The 14,767-nt window shown below is 46.6% G+C and overlaps 1 protein-coding gene across 3 annotated transcripts in view; it reads left to right on the forward strand.

The window, feature by feature from the left end:
* The first annotated feature begins 8,627 nt into the window (after window positions 1-8,627).
* The window catches only part of Proser2 (proline and serine rich 2), a 35,418-nt gene continuing 29,278 nt past the window's right edge, over window positions 8,628-14,767 (forward strand). Inside the window, exon 1 of one of the 3 annotated variants that reach the window (XM_008771899.3) lies at window positions 8,628-8,765. The gene's annotated coding sequence lies outside the window, so the exon portion shown is untranslated. Of the gene's footprint in view, window positions 8,766-9,056; window positions 9,197-14,767 lie in introns of those variants that run through there. The other 2 variants (NM_001400808.1, XM_008771898.4) reach the window with 2 other exon arrangements.

A 14,767-nucleotide genomic window follows, 5' to 3' on the forward strand; every position in this document is an offset into this window, starting at 1 on the left:
TCCCAGACACTTAGATCTTTAGATCCATGTCTCTACACGAAGACATGGACTTCCTGCGCCTCTAGCTAGCTCTTCCCTTCTCCTTCCTCCCTGGATCCTTCTTCGAGGTTCCAGATTTCATCTTGTGAGACTCCAAAGGGCTTCAGAGTCTCGTCTATCCCAGATTTGCCTCAAACCTGCTGTGGAGTCAAGGCTAACCTTGAACCTCTGATCCTCCTGCTTCTACCTCTGAACGCTGCGGTTACAGGCATGCGCCACATGCTATATGTAATGTTCGGTGTTGTTTCCAGACTCCGTACCAACGAGGCAAGCAATCTACTGATTAAGTAAATTCCTGGCTGTAAAATACTTCCCTCTCTCCATCTCCATCCTAAAGCCTCAAATATGTCAGACAAGTGCTCTACCACAGGGGCTGCTGGTGGATTTTTCTGTCTCCCATGGAAGGACTTAACTTGGTTTTGTTTATCCTGAGTTTGTTCCTCTTCGTGTCTGTAATTCTCCCACCCCTGGCATTCCAAAGGGAGAGCATAGCCTCTCACAACCAAATAAGGGTGCGGATGGATGAGTGAATTTAGTGAATGTGATGCCCAGCCAACCATTTGCAGACAAGCTTTTCAATCAGAACCCAGAGGAGGCCCTCAACTATTAAATGAAGCAGAGCATGACAGTGGTTGAAGGTTTTTTGGATCATCACATTGGAGGCCAGGGTGATGGGTCCTTTAGCCCGTGAAGAGGTGTCTCCGTTCATATTCAGCTATGGGGGAAATGCTCACACTGAATGCACGACCCCAACTGTCTAGTGATTGAAAATTTGAGTGAGAGCTAAAAACAAAATCTATAGCCGTCGAATGGCTGTGAGAACAGAAGCCAGGCAGGCGTCAGAGGAAAATAAAAGTGTAAAGGCAATAAATGCATTTAGCCTGCCCTAGCCCCCTGTGAAGCATTTGTGAAGTAAATTAAAAATTTTAAGAAAAAGCCAAGTGGAGAAAATTCCCTCTGCTTAGCACTTTATTTTTTATAACTGGCTTATTTAAGGCTATAAAAACGAAATCGTTTTATTGCTTCCATATCTTGTCTCCAGCAAACTTCCAACAAACTCCCCTTTCCACACAGCAGAGATCAGACTGCGGTAATGAGCACACTCTAAGTTAGGGTCACACACGCCCCAGTTCCGGAGTCAAGATTCAGCCTTAACTCTTCACTGTTTGTTTTTAGGGAGAGCAGTCAATACTGGCAAGGCCTGCAGGAAGTCAGACCCTTTAAATACTGGTGGGAATGTAAGGAGGGGTGTCCATGCCGGGCAATAGTGTGTGTGTGTGTGTGGGTGTGTGTGTATGTGTGTGTGTGTGTATGTGTGTGTGTGTGTCTGAATGTGTCTGTGTATGTATGTCTGCTTGTGTGTGTGTGTATATGTGTGTGTCTGTGTGTGTGTGTCTGTGTGTGTCTGCATGTGTGTGTGTCTGAATGTGTCTGTGTGTGTATGTCTGCTTGTGTGTGTGTGTATATGTGTGTGTCTGTGTGTGTGTCTGTGTGTGTCTGCATGTGTGTGTGTCTGAATGTGTCTGTGTGTGTATGTCTGCTTGTGTGTGTGTATATGTGTGTGTGTCTCTGTGTGTGTCTGTGTCTGTGTGTCTGTGTCTGTGTGTGTGTGTATATGTGTGTGTCTCTGTGTGTGTGTCTGTGTCTGTATGTGTCTGTATGTGTTTGTCTGCATGTGTGTGTCTGTATGTGTGTGTCTATGTGTATATCTGTGTGTATGTCTGCGTGTGTGTGTCTGCGTGTCTGTGTGTGTGTCTGCATGTGTGTGTGTGTCTGCATGTGTGTGTGTGTCTGAATGTGTCTGTGTATGTATGTCTGCTTGTGTGTGTGTGTCTGCATGTGTGTGTGTCTCTGTGTCTGTATGTGTCTGTGTCTGTATGTGTGTGTCTATGTGTATATCTGTGTGTATGTCTGCGTGTGTGTGTATGTGTGTGTGTGTGTGTGTGTGTGTGTGTGTGTGTGTGTGTGTTTTGTATTGAGCATTTCACACAGGCTAGGAAAGCACTCTACCACTGAGCTTCTATGGTGAACTTACTGGATTTAAAATGTTAAGGGACGGCAAGTACCTGCTCTTGGCGCTGAGGGCTCAGTATTCTGTTGCAACTTCAGGATAACAGGAAAATGACGCTGGGGGAGTTTTGTGTGCTTTTGTCTGGGTTTTCCTGTTGTGATTCTTTATAGGAAGAGTTTGTTTATTTGAATCCTATTTACCAACTTAGAAAATGAAATATATTTTAAGCATCTCAGAGAAACGTCAGGGATCTCTTATCCTCCTCTCCGCTGAAACTGTAACTTGGAAATAGAAATGTGTCTGGTGCATGGGAGCCTGACCTCATGGTTTCCGGCCATGAAGGGAGTTGTTGGATATGGGAGGACCCGGGCACACCTAGGTCTCACTGCCGCACTATTTGAGTGACCATCCCAATTCTCAAACCCAGGGAGAAGAGCTTATTACTCAGAACCCAGGGAATTAACATCACTAGCATTCTGTTCCGGGTCAGAGCCAACAGCAAAGGGTGTCGTGGGTCATATCTAAGTTGTATGGGGAAATGCCAGCCCTCACACTCAGAAATCTGCAATCACAAAGCACTTTACACGAAATGGTATAGCCAGAGTTTAAGTTGGCAGAGGCTGGAGTGTAGCTCGGTTGGTAGTGTGCTAGCCTAGTGCACATGAGGCTGACTTTGAGGGGTTTGGCTTTGGCTGAGGATTTTTGAGGTCTTGTACCTCTTCCAGAACTCTGACTATTAGACTTAGACTATGGGGCTGGATGTAAGACGCATGCCTGTAGTCCCAGCACTTGATATGGGTATGGGAAACACACATTTGTGATCCCAGCACCTGAGAGGTTGGGAGTGGGAAGTTGAGGGCTAGCCTGGGCCACACAGAGGAAACCCTGTCTCTGAAACACTAAAACTAAAGTTCAACAACAACAGACTTTGAGAAACTTCAGGTTTGGCTCAGTGGTGGGCGCTTGCCTAGTGAGCACTAACCAACTAGCTAGTTAATTATAGTGAGCACTAACTAACTAGCTAGTTAACTACTTTAGATGGAGTTTATTTTCTCCCATCTATACTCTTCAAAATATTGACCCGAAATACAGGCAGTACATGCATTTGTGATACTATCTGGTATTTTTTAAAAAGACCCATCACCCCAGGTCATAATTCCCTCTGTCGAATAATTTATTTTCTTAAGCTCTGCTGGGCAGTGGTGGCACACACCTTTAACCCCAGCACTTGGGAAGCAGAGGGAGGTGGATCTCTGATTTTGAGAACAGCCTGGTCTCAGGACAGGCAAGCATAGGGCAGAGAAATCCTATCTTGAAAAAACAAAGCAGGGCTGGAGAGATGGCTCAGTGGTTAAGAGCACCGACTGCTCTTCCCGAGGTCCTGAGTTCAAATCCCAGCAACCACATGGTGGCTCACAACCATCTGTAATGAGATCTGATGCCCTTGTCTGGTGTGTCTAAAGGCAGCTACAGTGTACTCATATATAATAAATAAATAAATAAAATATTTAAAAAAAAAAGAAAAAACAAAGCAAAACAAAACAAACAAAAACAACAGAAAAGAAGACTTAAGCTGGTTTGTATTCATTTATACATGTGTGTGGACACCTTTGGATGCCAGAAGATGACGTCAGATCCCCTCGAGCTGGAGTTACAGGTGGTTAAGAGCTACCAACATGGGTGCTGGGAACTGCACTCTGCTCCTCTCTGCAAGAGCAGCAAGTGCTCTAAACCACTGAGCCATCTGCCCAGCCTCTCAATTACTTCTTTCTAGTACAAACCTTGAAATCAGTCAATCTCCTTTTCTTTCTCCCTTCCAATAGACATCTAGGCTGTCAACCTGACACCAGCTGGAGTTATCACAGAGAAAGGATCCTCCCTTGAGGAAATGCCTCCATGAGACCCAACTGTAAGGCATTTTCTCAATTAGTGATCAAGGGGGGAAGGACCCAGCCCATTGTGAGTGGTGCGCCCCTGGGCTGGTGGTCTTGGGTTCTATAAGAAAGCAAGCTGAGCAAGCCAGGGGAAGCAAGCCAGTAAGTAACATCCCTCCATGGCCTCTGCATCAGCCCCTGCTTCCTGACCTGCTTGAGTTCCAGTCCTGACTTCCTTTGGTGATGAACAGCAATGTGGAAGTGTGAGCTGAATAAACCCTTTCCTCCCCAACTTGCTTCTTGGTCCTGATGTTTTGTGCAGGAATAGAAACCATAACTAAGATATGGGGTTTTGTTTGTTTCCCATTCTCTTATCTCTTCATGGTCTATGTGTATCTCCCTCACGTGAAGGGAAACTGAACAGAGACTGTCAGATGCCGGATTCTCTCCTTTCCTTTTTATCCTCTTTTAAAAAGATTTTTATTTATTTATTGACTGTGAGTACACTGTCGCTGTCTTCAGACACACCAGAAAAGGGCATCGGATCCCAGTAGATGGTTGTGAGCCACCATGTGGTTGCTGGGAATTGAACTCAGGACCTCTGGAAGAGCAGTCAGTGCTCTTAACCACTGAGCCGTCTCTCCAGCCCGGATTCTCTCCTTTCAACATTGGCGTTTACTCACCTAAAAACTAAAATTCCTTAGTTTTTGTGGAGAGTATAAAATCCCATAAGAATCACCCATAAACACACCCAGAACAAGTAACTTTGGATTAAGGACTTTCCAAAGCTTTTAATATTGAAATCAGCCATGACTGGGTTTGTCCATGGGTGATTTTTGTCACTGTGTGAGCATCACAGCGCATTTCCATAAATTAGGGAGGCTATGATGTCACTGGTTGGCAAAAATTAAATAGACCACATAAGTTCCATACTGACTAAAATAGTATTTGGACCATATGACTTTTATTTTCATTATAAAATAAAAACATGTTTAACTTAATTTACTAGCATGTCTTTGTTTCATACAGGGTCTCTTATGGCCCCGGGCTGGTCTTGAACAAGTAGCCCAGCATGACCTTGAACTTCTGATCCTCCTGCCTCTCCCCTTCAAAGTGCTGAAACTGAGGGTGTGAGGTGCTCTGCCTGCTGGCCAAGCAGGTGCTGGGGAGCTTCCAGGCCAAGCTTACACATCCTCAGCTCCACGCAGAATACTTTAAAATTTTCATTTTTATCGTGTTCATATTTGTCTCCTATGGAGCTCAGGTGGTGATTGGCTTTCCAGAACCGTAACAAGACAGTTTTAATAAGCTATGGGGAAGGGGCATTGTTGCTCACCATTCTGAGTCCATGGTTGACTGGCAGTGTTGTTTTGGGTCCCAGAGCAATTCATCATAGTAGGAGCCCATAGTAGAGGCTGCTCACCTAAGATTTCCTTTGGAAAGTTCTCTTCAGGGGCTGAAGAGACGGCTCAGCGGTTAAGAGCACTGACTGTTCTTCCAGAGGTCCTGAGTTCAATTCCCAGCGACCACATGGTGGCTCACAACCATCTGTAATGAGATCTGATGCCCTCTTCTGGTGTGTCTGAAGACAGCTACAGTGAGAGAAAAAGAGAGAAAGAAAGTTCTCTTCAGGAGCACTTTCAGAATCCTGAAAGTTGGAATCTTTCTCAGCGCTGTGAGAGAATGGATGTCCCTGTCTCCTTTCCAGCTGAACGATGAAAGCTGAAGTATTCTAGTAAGGGGTAGGGGGCTGGGGGAGCAGGGTAGAGCACAGATATACCTCTATAATCCCTCTATAATTGGGATAGTAGGACCTTGTCTCAAAAAGTAAGAGGTGAGCCAAGAGCAGATGTCAGTGCATTCTCTGTAGTTAAACCAGCCCCTGTGGCTTTCTACAGCCACGCTGGACTAATTCTCACAAACACTGGCGTTCGCTAGTGGGAGGGCCTCTTGGCTGAAATCTCTCATCTTCCGTGATCGTCTCCCCTCTACCCTTACCTGTTTCCTTCTACTTTTATGTGTTTTCTTTCTTTCCTTGACAATTCCACCATCCTTTCATTTCCTCCTTTTTAATTTCATCGCCAAGAAAGACAGCTGAAAAAATTTAAAGCGCCCCCTGCCGGGTGTTGGTGGTACTGCAGGCCATTAATCACACTCCTGACAGGAGGCAGAGACCGGCAGATCTCTGTGAGTTAGAGGTTAGCCTGGTCTACAAGGAAGTTCCAGGATAGGGGGGAATACACAGAGAAACCCTGTCTTGGGGGAAAACAAGGCAAACCAAACAACCCCCCACACCCCAAAAAAAACCCACACCCCAAAGAAGAGCTTATCAAGAACAATAGTAAATTGAAAAGATATTCTGTGAAGTATTTATAAAAAGCCTGAGGGTTTTTAGGGAGGAGGGGAGGGGGGTGTTCTTTTGTTTGTCTGTTTGTCTTTTTACCTGATCTGTTTTCTCTTTGTTTGAGACACATCTCATTATGTGGCCTTGGCTAGCCTGGACTACTGTGTAGCCCAGGCTGGTCTCAAACTCTAAGAGACCCATCAGCCTCTACCTCCTGAGTGCTGAGATTAAAGGCGTGTGCTACCACACCAGATCTGACCTGCTTTCTTAAAGACAAGGGGGGCGGGGTGAACTATATTACTTTTAACACACAGCATTTAATATTATATACCTCTTAAAAAAATCACTTAGGATAAATGCATCCACATTTAACACAATATGAGACAGTATTTTAAGAGAGGCGAGAGGGGAAAAAGGGGAGAGTGCAGAAAGGAAAAGCTTGGGTTTTTATTCACCAAGGATCCGGGAACTATGGGATTAAATCCTCTTCTGGATTCAGTTCAGAAAGAGGGGAGTGATAACTCTTGCCTAATTAACTAGCATGTAGATTAAAGTGCTTTGTAAACATTAATTAAAGATGCAAGGAGTTAGGCCAGGCCAATGTGTTATTAGAGAAAAAGTTTTCTTCCCTTTAATCAGGTACTTCTTCTTCCTGGGGAGGACCAAGGTATGATCTCAGGACTAAGGAATTGGACTCAGCCCTGTCAGCTGCCTGTAACCCAGTCATTTGTGTGGCCAGCCACTTCCTTCACTTTCTATTAAATGGGGACACAGATCGTCATGTGGTTGTCATTCAAGCCACAGCAAGCCTTACAATGAATAAAATTCATGCTGCTGGCTTTCTTGCCGATAACATTAGCTTCTGCCTGTTTCTGAGAGGCTGCCACAACGAGCTATTATTATTAGCTATGCAGAAGTGTTTCCGGTGGCAAAGGCATTGCAACAAACGACAGAATCAAAACCTGGCCATTTCTTCAGCCTTGTCTACCTCAGTAGTCCCTCTCTGTAAAATGACCATAAGAAGCCAAACGGCTCAGTCAGCCCTGGAGATGGCTCATCAGATTGAGGGGCTTGTCCTGAGCCCTGAAATCTATCCTACGTGTTGGAAAGACAGCACCAGTTCCTGAAGGCTGTTTGCTGACCTTCCCTTTTGTGACGAAACTCACGAACACACACACACACACACACACACACACTTCACACACTTATACACACACTCATACACACACTCACACATACTCACACACACTTCACACACATACACACACATTCACACACACACTCACATATACTCACACACACTTCACACTCATACACTCACACACACTTCACACACACTCACACACTACACACACACTCACACACTACACACACACTCACACAGACACACACACATTCACACACATAAACACACACATACTCACACACACTCATACACACACACACACACACACACGAATGAAGGGATGAATGAGTGGATAGATGGATCAAAAGAAACCAAAGTCCTCAAAAAGCAAGAAGGATTTTGACATTTTTTTCATGACAAAAAAAAAAAAAGATAAATGTTTAAGGAGCTCCATGTCTACTCTGCTGAAAACTTTGTTCAATGTGCACAGGCATGAGGACAAGTAACTCACAAATGGGCAATGCTTATAAGTTCATTACAAGTGAAAAAGCTGGACGTGGTCGCACACGTCTTTAATCCTAGCCTGCAGATGGGTCTCTCTGAATCAGAGTCTGTGTAGTGAGCTCCGGGCCAGCCAAGTCTACAAAATGAGACCCCTTTTCAAAACAAACAAACAAAGACCTAACCCCACCCCCTAAACAAAAATAAATAGGAAAAAAGAAAACATTGTCTGAATGAATTAATGAAATATGTATGCTATGTGCCTTGTTTGAAAGTGTAAGTATTTCATCAGTCACAGCCATTATTATTATTAAATGGATAGTGACTCTTTAGAATAGTGTTGTTGAATGCCTGTAATCCCAGAAGTCAGAAGGCTGAGGCAGGAGGATCATGAACTTGAAGCCATCCTACATAGTGAAATTCTACTTCAAAAAGCAAGCACCAACGGAACTCTCAAAGTTGCTGATGAAGTTGCTGGTGAAGTCCCTTCTTACTCAGGGCTTCAAAAGCATGTCCGCATTGCGACTTCACATTGCTCACCCTCAGTTCAGTCTCACAAGGAGAAGTCTTGAAAGGCCCAGTCCAGGGCTTTGGGCGCTGGCCCTTTAAGTTTCGCGGGGGCGCGCAGACTACCTCTGGCCCACGGGACTCCTGTAGCCGGGAACGCGCTGCCGAGGTGCTGTGTGGCTGGGCGCGCGCGGCCGGCCGGGAGAGCGCGGCAGGGAGGTGCTGGGTGCCAGAGAGCGCGCGCCAGGCAGCACGGGACGATCGGCGTGTGTGCGTGCACGACTTGCTGGCTGGCGGACGGCGTGAGCCCTGCGGGTCTCAGTCGGCGTGGACACCTGCGACCCGCGAAGGGGACTTGGCTCGGTGAGTTCCGCCCCACTGAGCGGGGACAGGCCGGGCGCCGGGAGCGGGGTGCGGGGCGCGGCAGCAGCTGTCCGGATCATCCGGGGCGCCGGGTCCGGGTCTCGGAAATTGGGGAAGTCGTTTGCGCGCAGCTGGGGCGCTGTCGTTGCCCCACCGTGCTGCCACCGGATGGCCTTCATCCCGGGACTTCGGGGGTCGCGACGCGTGGCTTTTCACCTTGGGGTTTTCCCGTGGGCGAACGCTCAGTGGTTCCTGGCGTGTTGTCTGAGTTGGGTCCCAGACTCTCAGGCTTTGGTCCCTTACCCTTCCTGGAGCCGACTGCGCGTGAGGACCGTGTCCCTTGCGAGGCTCAAACCTGGAGCCACCTGTTAAACCAGGATCCTGCGCGAATCTTTCCGCAGGTTTTCCGTGCCCCGGCCGGTTCCCCGCAGGTAACTGAATCGCGCGGGGATGTTTGTGTGGGGCTGCGGGGTGACCTGGGACCGTAGGATTAGAAAGAACGAATATGTTGCAAATGGGACAGGGCTTAACAAAAGGCAGTCAAATAAACTGCAGCGTTTCCCCAAGACAGAAAGTTTCCCAGCATTGTTTGACGGATTCTAAATTTAAGCAATTAGCCCCCCTCCCCTAGGCACTTAACCGCAGGACAACTTTTAACTCTTTGCCTGAACCTATTTGGTGCAAAGGAGAAAATGAAGGGGGGAGCCCAAATGTGTGTGTGTGTGTGTGTGTGTGTGTGTGTGTGTGTGTGTGTGTGTGTGTGTGTGTTTCTCCCCTAAACAGAGTAAAACTTTCAAGCCCTGCTGTGGGAAGATTCCTTCTGGCTCCAGTTTTAATAGAGACAACAACAAAACGCTTTGTCCTGGAACGATCTAGAAATACCAAACCAGGTATTAAGTGTAAACTTGGGGAAAGTGCTTGCAGGATGGACTTTTGTGAAAAAAATAATTTTTCTATGAGGTGCTCCAGTGTGTGCTAAAACTTTGCCCTCGTACTCCGTGCCTGAATGTTCCAGATTGTTTTTCTAGGTGGAGGAGGTACTTTCGTTGGTGCGGCCAATGTGGAAATACAAACAAATGCCCTATTTACTTGGGGTTGGGTGGGAAGGGTGGAAGTCAGGCTGAGACCTTTCTTGCCAGGTTGACAGTGTATGTATGGAATCTTCTGTATTTTCTTGCCCAGAAGAGTAATAGGCTTTTTTTTTCCAGGGTCTGGATTGGTTCCTTCTAACAGTGCCTCTAGTAAACGTCTCCTGGAAAATTTTGGATGCTGATAATTTGAAAGCATTTTTTTTTCTCCATTCATAGAAAACAGACATTTGAAACTAGGATAAGTAACAGCTACAAAGATGGGCTGTGCTTTTGAAAACAGAGTCTCGGAGTCTCGTGCTTCCTCTGTTGCAGAGGGGTTGGCCTGTTTTAAGGGAGGCTTGGTGAGGCCCTCAGTTCCTCCATGGTACATTTGTGGTCTGTCTGACCAGCTGAGCCCTGACTTGCCAATGCACATGGAGAATCTCTAGATAAAGAGCTGTGGGGTCCAAACTGATTAAACCCAGATCTGGTAATCCTGCCTTCGTCGGTGGCTGATGAGACTCCTGGCCTCGGCTCTGAGGTTCTCAGACACCTCAGGAGCCTACAGTTGGCACCTTGTGTTGATCTGAAGATCGGCTCAGGTAACTGCTGGAGGCAGAGCAGAGCCTTGAAACCAGAAGGGAGGCAAGTGGATGACCTGTGGGGAGCAGAGGCCAGCACAGGGAATCCTCTGGAACAAAAAGTTCGAGTGTATCTTATCTGAGCTGTTATGGGATGCATGCCAATGGCATCGGGCCATTTGGTAGGTGCCAGGGGAATCCTAGGAGCATCACAGATCCTGGGTGCTTGGATGGTCAAGGGTAGCATTTGTCTCCATTGCACTTCTTGGTTGCTCAATCATGGCTTCCTCAGGGGTGTCTTACAGAGAGGGCCCTCTGTCCAGTCTCTGAGTGCCTCTGCTCATGCTGGGTTGGCCGTCTCTTATAGCTATATCTGTGGTCTGTCTGACCAGCTCCAGTGTGCTGAGCTGATAGCCTGTCTGTGTGAACCACAGAGAAGTTCCTCCTCCTCCGTAAGGCCATTGCTCCCTCCCGGGGTGACAGCACCCATCTTGAAATTTGAGAGAATTTAACAAAAGCCGGTGTTGTACTAATGGTCTGTACGGCCTCATATCCAACCTTTCTGGAGCAGAGTCTGCTAGGTCTTTGTGAATGGAGCATACCTTAGCACTGGGAAAACTTGATTCTCACCCATCAACCACTCCTGCCCCATCCGGGTCTCATTTAGTTGAGGCTGGTCTTGAACTTGAGCTTGATGCCTGGTAGAGCTTCCAGTCCATCTATCTCTACCTCCCAAGTGCTGAAATGATTCTCATTAAGAAAAAAAAGTTTATTACATGTATTTGTGTGCATACATGTGTGTACATGTGTGTACACATGTGTGTATACGTGCACACGTGTGTATTATGCACGTGTGTGCATTGTGCACATTCGTGTGCATTGTGCACATTCGTGTACATGTATGCACATATATGTGCATGTGCCACAGTGCCCATGTAGAGGTCAAAGGACAGTTTACACAGATGGGTACTCTTTTTCACGATGTGAACCTCTGGTATAGAACTCAAGTTGTCACATTTGGTGGCGAGTACCTCCACTCACTGAACCATTTCACCTGTCCTATTATCATTTTTTTATTATAGTAAAATATAAAGTACATAGTTACATATATCTTAAAGTCTATTAAAGCGCGACACTAAGTATATTAATAGGGGCATGTAACCATCACACCTGTCTGGTTCTAGAACTTTTCCATCACCCCTCCCCATTAAACAGTCTCCCTGACTCCGTGGGAATGAATGCAATTCATTAGTGGCTCCTGGCAGCCACTAATCTGCTTCCTGTTTCTCGATTTGCCTATCCTCATACAAATGGAATCTTAAAACATTTGGCCTTTGTGGTTTCAAGATTCGTCAGCAGTGTATTGGTCCTTTGTCCCTTTCTTTTGAATACACAGCGTTCCGTCACACGTATAGGTCACATGTCACTTGTTAAGGCCATCCTAATGGTATGAAGTAGTATCTCATTGTGGCTTTGATTTGCAGTCTGCTAATGACTAACAGTGTTGAGAACTGTGCCAGCCGGCGTTCTCCTATTTGCTCTTGTGTGTGTGTGTGTGTGTGTGTGTGTGTGTGTGTGTGTGTGTGTGTTAGGGAGCATATACACAGAAGAGGTCTGTGGGGGCAGGAGGCAGTGTCTAATGTCTTCCTTGGTCATTTCCCACAGTCCTTATTGCCTGAGACAGTGTCTCTCTCTCTCTCTCACTGAGCCCAGAGCTAGGCTGGCTTGCCTGTTGAGCTCCAGATAGCCTTGTGTCTTCCTCCCCCCGCAAAGCCTCTTGTGCTGTGGTTACAGATGTGTGCCAGTGTGGCCAGTTTTTCCGTGGATGCTGGGCGTCTGAACTCAGGTCTTCATGCTTGGCGGGTACTTTCCTAACTGCTTTCTTCCTGCCTTCATCCGAGATATGTTTGCTCCGGGTCAACCACAGCCTGACAATATTACTCAAATCCAGTAAGGAGTAAACATAGTTTGAAACCGAGAGGGGGGCTTTTCTTTCAACATATTGTTTTAATTGCTCTGCTGCTATTGATCTCCTCTTGCGCCTAACTTATTTATAAGTTGAACTCTTATCATTGAATATATGCGCACACAGGAAAAACATTTCCTCTAGGGTTCAGTGTGCCATTCTGTGCCGTGCATTTGTTGAGGTTCGTGGAGAGCGTTCTCTCAGTTGAGGAGAAGGCTGCTGAATGCATCTTTATTTATTGTTTATTTGTGTGGGAGGAAGGTTTGCATTCATTGCCACCGTGTACACGCAGAGATCAAAGGGCAACTTTAGGAGTCAGTTCTTTTCTCTCCCTGTGAGCTCCGAGGATTGAACTTGGGTCAGCAGGCTTGTTCTGCAAGCGCTTTCACACCTGTTCGGCCATCTTTCCCTACATCATCAGAGAAGTTCTCTTATTAGTTCCTTGTGCATTCCTGTGAGCTAGACACCTAGGAGGACAACTCAGAGGGGGCAAGGTCAATTTGGTGCCAGTGCACTTGAGCAGAACATTGTGGCAGCAGAGCCAACTGGAGGTGGACAGGAAGCAGAGAAGGAAAGAGAGAACGAAGGGTAGGAAGGGGCCTGGGACTACCCACAAGAACCTACCCCTAGTGACCTACTTCCTTGAGCTAGGTCACACCTCCTGATGGTCACAGAAACTCCCCAAACAGCAGAGAACAAAGCTCCCAACACCTGAGCCCTTGCAGGGACACTCAATGCCTATGCAAACTGTGGTTCTGTTTTGTTTCAGCTACTTTAAGTCACCAAAAACCGTGCATGGGACTGCAGTCTGTGGATTGGGCTCTCTTTCAACCCTTTGTTCTGTCCTGAGTTGTTTTGTTTTTCTACTTTCTCTCTGAGACTGCTTCTCTTTCTCAGGGGCCAGTTGTCTGACTAGTGCTGTGAAATACTTATTTTTCTGCCTGTCTTAGTTATCCGAAACCCTGGGGTGTACCTGTGTTTCTTTGGTAGATTTTGTAGACTGTTCTATCATGGGCTAAGCCCTGATCGTCACTGGGCAGACAAACAGGTATGTACAGATTACAAATCTTTATTGTTTGCTTGAGACAGGGTTTCTCAGGGTAGCACAGCCCTGGCCATCCTGGACTTGCTTTGTAGACCAGGCTGGCCTCGAACTCACTGAGATCTGCCTGCCTCTGCCTCCAAATTGCTGGGGGTCAGGTTACAAATGTACCTCTACAATGGACAGGCAAAGAGAGACACGTTCCACTGGGACTCAGAGACTCAGGGGCTCAGGGGCTCCTCAACTTGGGCTTCATCACGGATAGCCGTGTGACCTTGGGGTTCCCCACTCAGAGCTTCGGTAACCGGGTTTCCTGTTCTGTCGTGTGGGATAGGAGTGTGACTTCTCAGGGTCTCTGTAGTCCCTGAGATGCAAGACTCTAGATTATTAGTTCTCTACTGCTTCCCTTTACAAACCCCGTTCTCCACAGATGCGTAAAACAGTCAATTTGTACATATAATAAGCTGGGGCAAGGGTTCCAATTGAACTGGCGCCCCTCGCTGCCTTCTACAGTGGGACGGTGGTGTTTTTGGTAAGGCTTCAGAGGACTGAAAGCTTGAGTGAATCCTTAGGTTCCCCTTACACGGGGCTAGGTGTGTGGTGGTAGGCAGGGTGCCTGCGTAAAGTGCTGGGTTCATCTCCAGCACTGCGTAAACTGGTTATAATAGGGGAGGCCTGTGATCTCAACGCTACAGAAGTAGAGGCAACAGACTCAGAAGTTCAAGGTCTTCTTCAGATACATAGGGAGTCCAAGGCTAGCCTGGGCTACATGAGTCTTTGACAACCAAAAAAAAAAGTCCTCTTTCTCACGTTTAGCACTTTGGGAATTGTTAGAAATTCCAATTAAAGAAAATAAGCTGTGGGTGCTGGAGAGATGGCTCATTGACTGCTCTTCCAGAGGTCCTGAGTTCAAATCCCAGCAACCACATGGTGGCTCACAACCATCTGTAATGAGATCTGATGCCCTCTTCTGGTGTGTCTGAAGACAGCTACAGTGTACTTATATATAATAAATAAATCTTTAAAAAAGAAAATAAGCTGTGAAGTGGTGGTTTATGCTCTTAATCCCAGCACTCAGAATGCAGAGGCCTTCAGATTTCTGTGAGTTCAAGGCCAGCCTGGTCTACAAATCGAGTGCAGGACAGCTAGGGCTGTTACACAGAGAAACCCTGTCTCAGATAATGAAAGAAAGAAAAAAAGAAAGAAAGAATAAAGAAAGAAAGACAGACAGACAGACAGACATTGTGCTATGGGCTGATAACAAAGACACCCACAAGTCTTTGGGGGACAAAGGGGAGAGTTCAGAACAGTGGGAATGAGGCTGACTTGGGACAGTCGTGCTG

The sequence above is a fragment of the Rattus norvegicus genome, chromosome 17, assembly GCF_036323735.1.
Source record: "Rattus norvegicus strain BN/NHsdMcwi chromosome 17, GRCr8, whole genome shotgun sequence".
Classification (NCBI taxonomy): domain Eukaryota; kingdom Metazoa; phylum Chordata; class Mammalia; order Rodentia; family Muridae; genus Rattus; species Rattus norvegicus.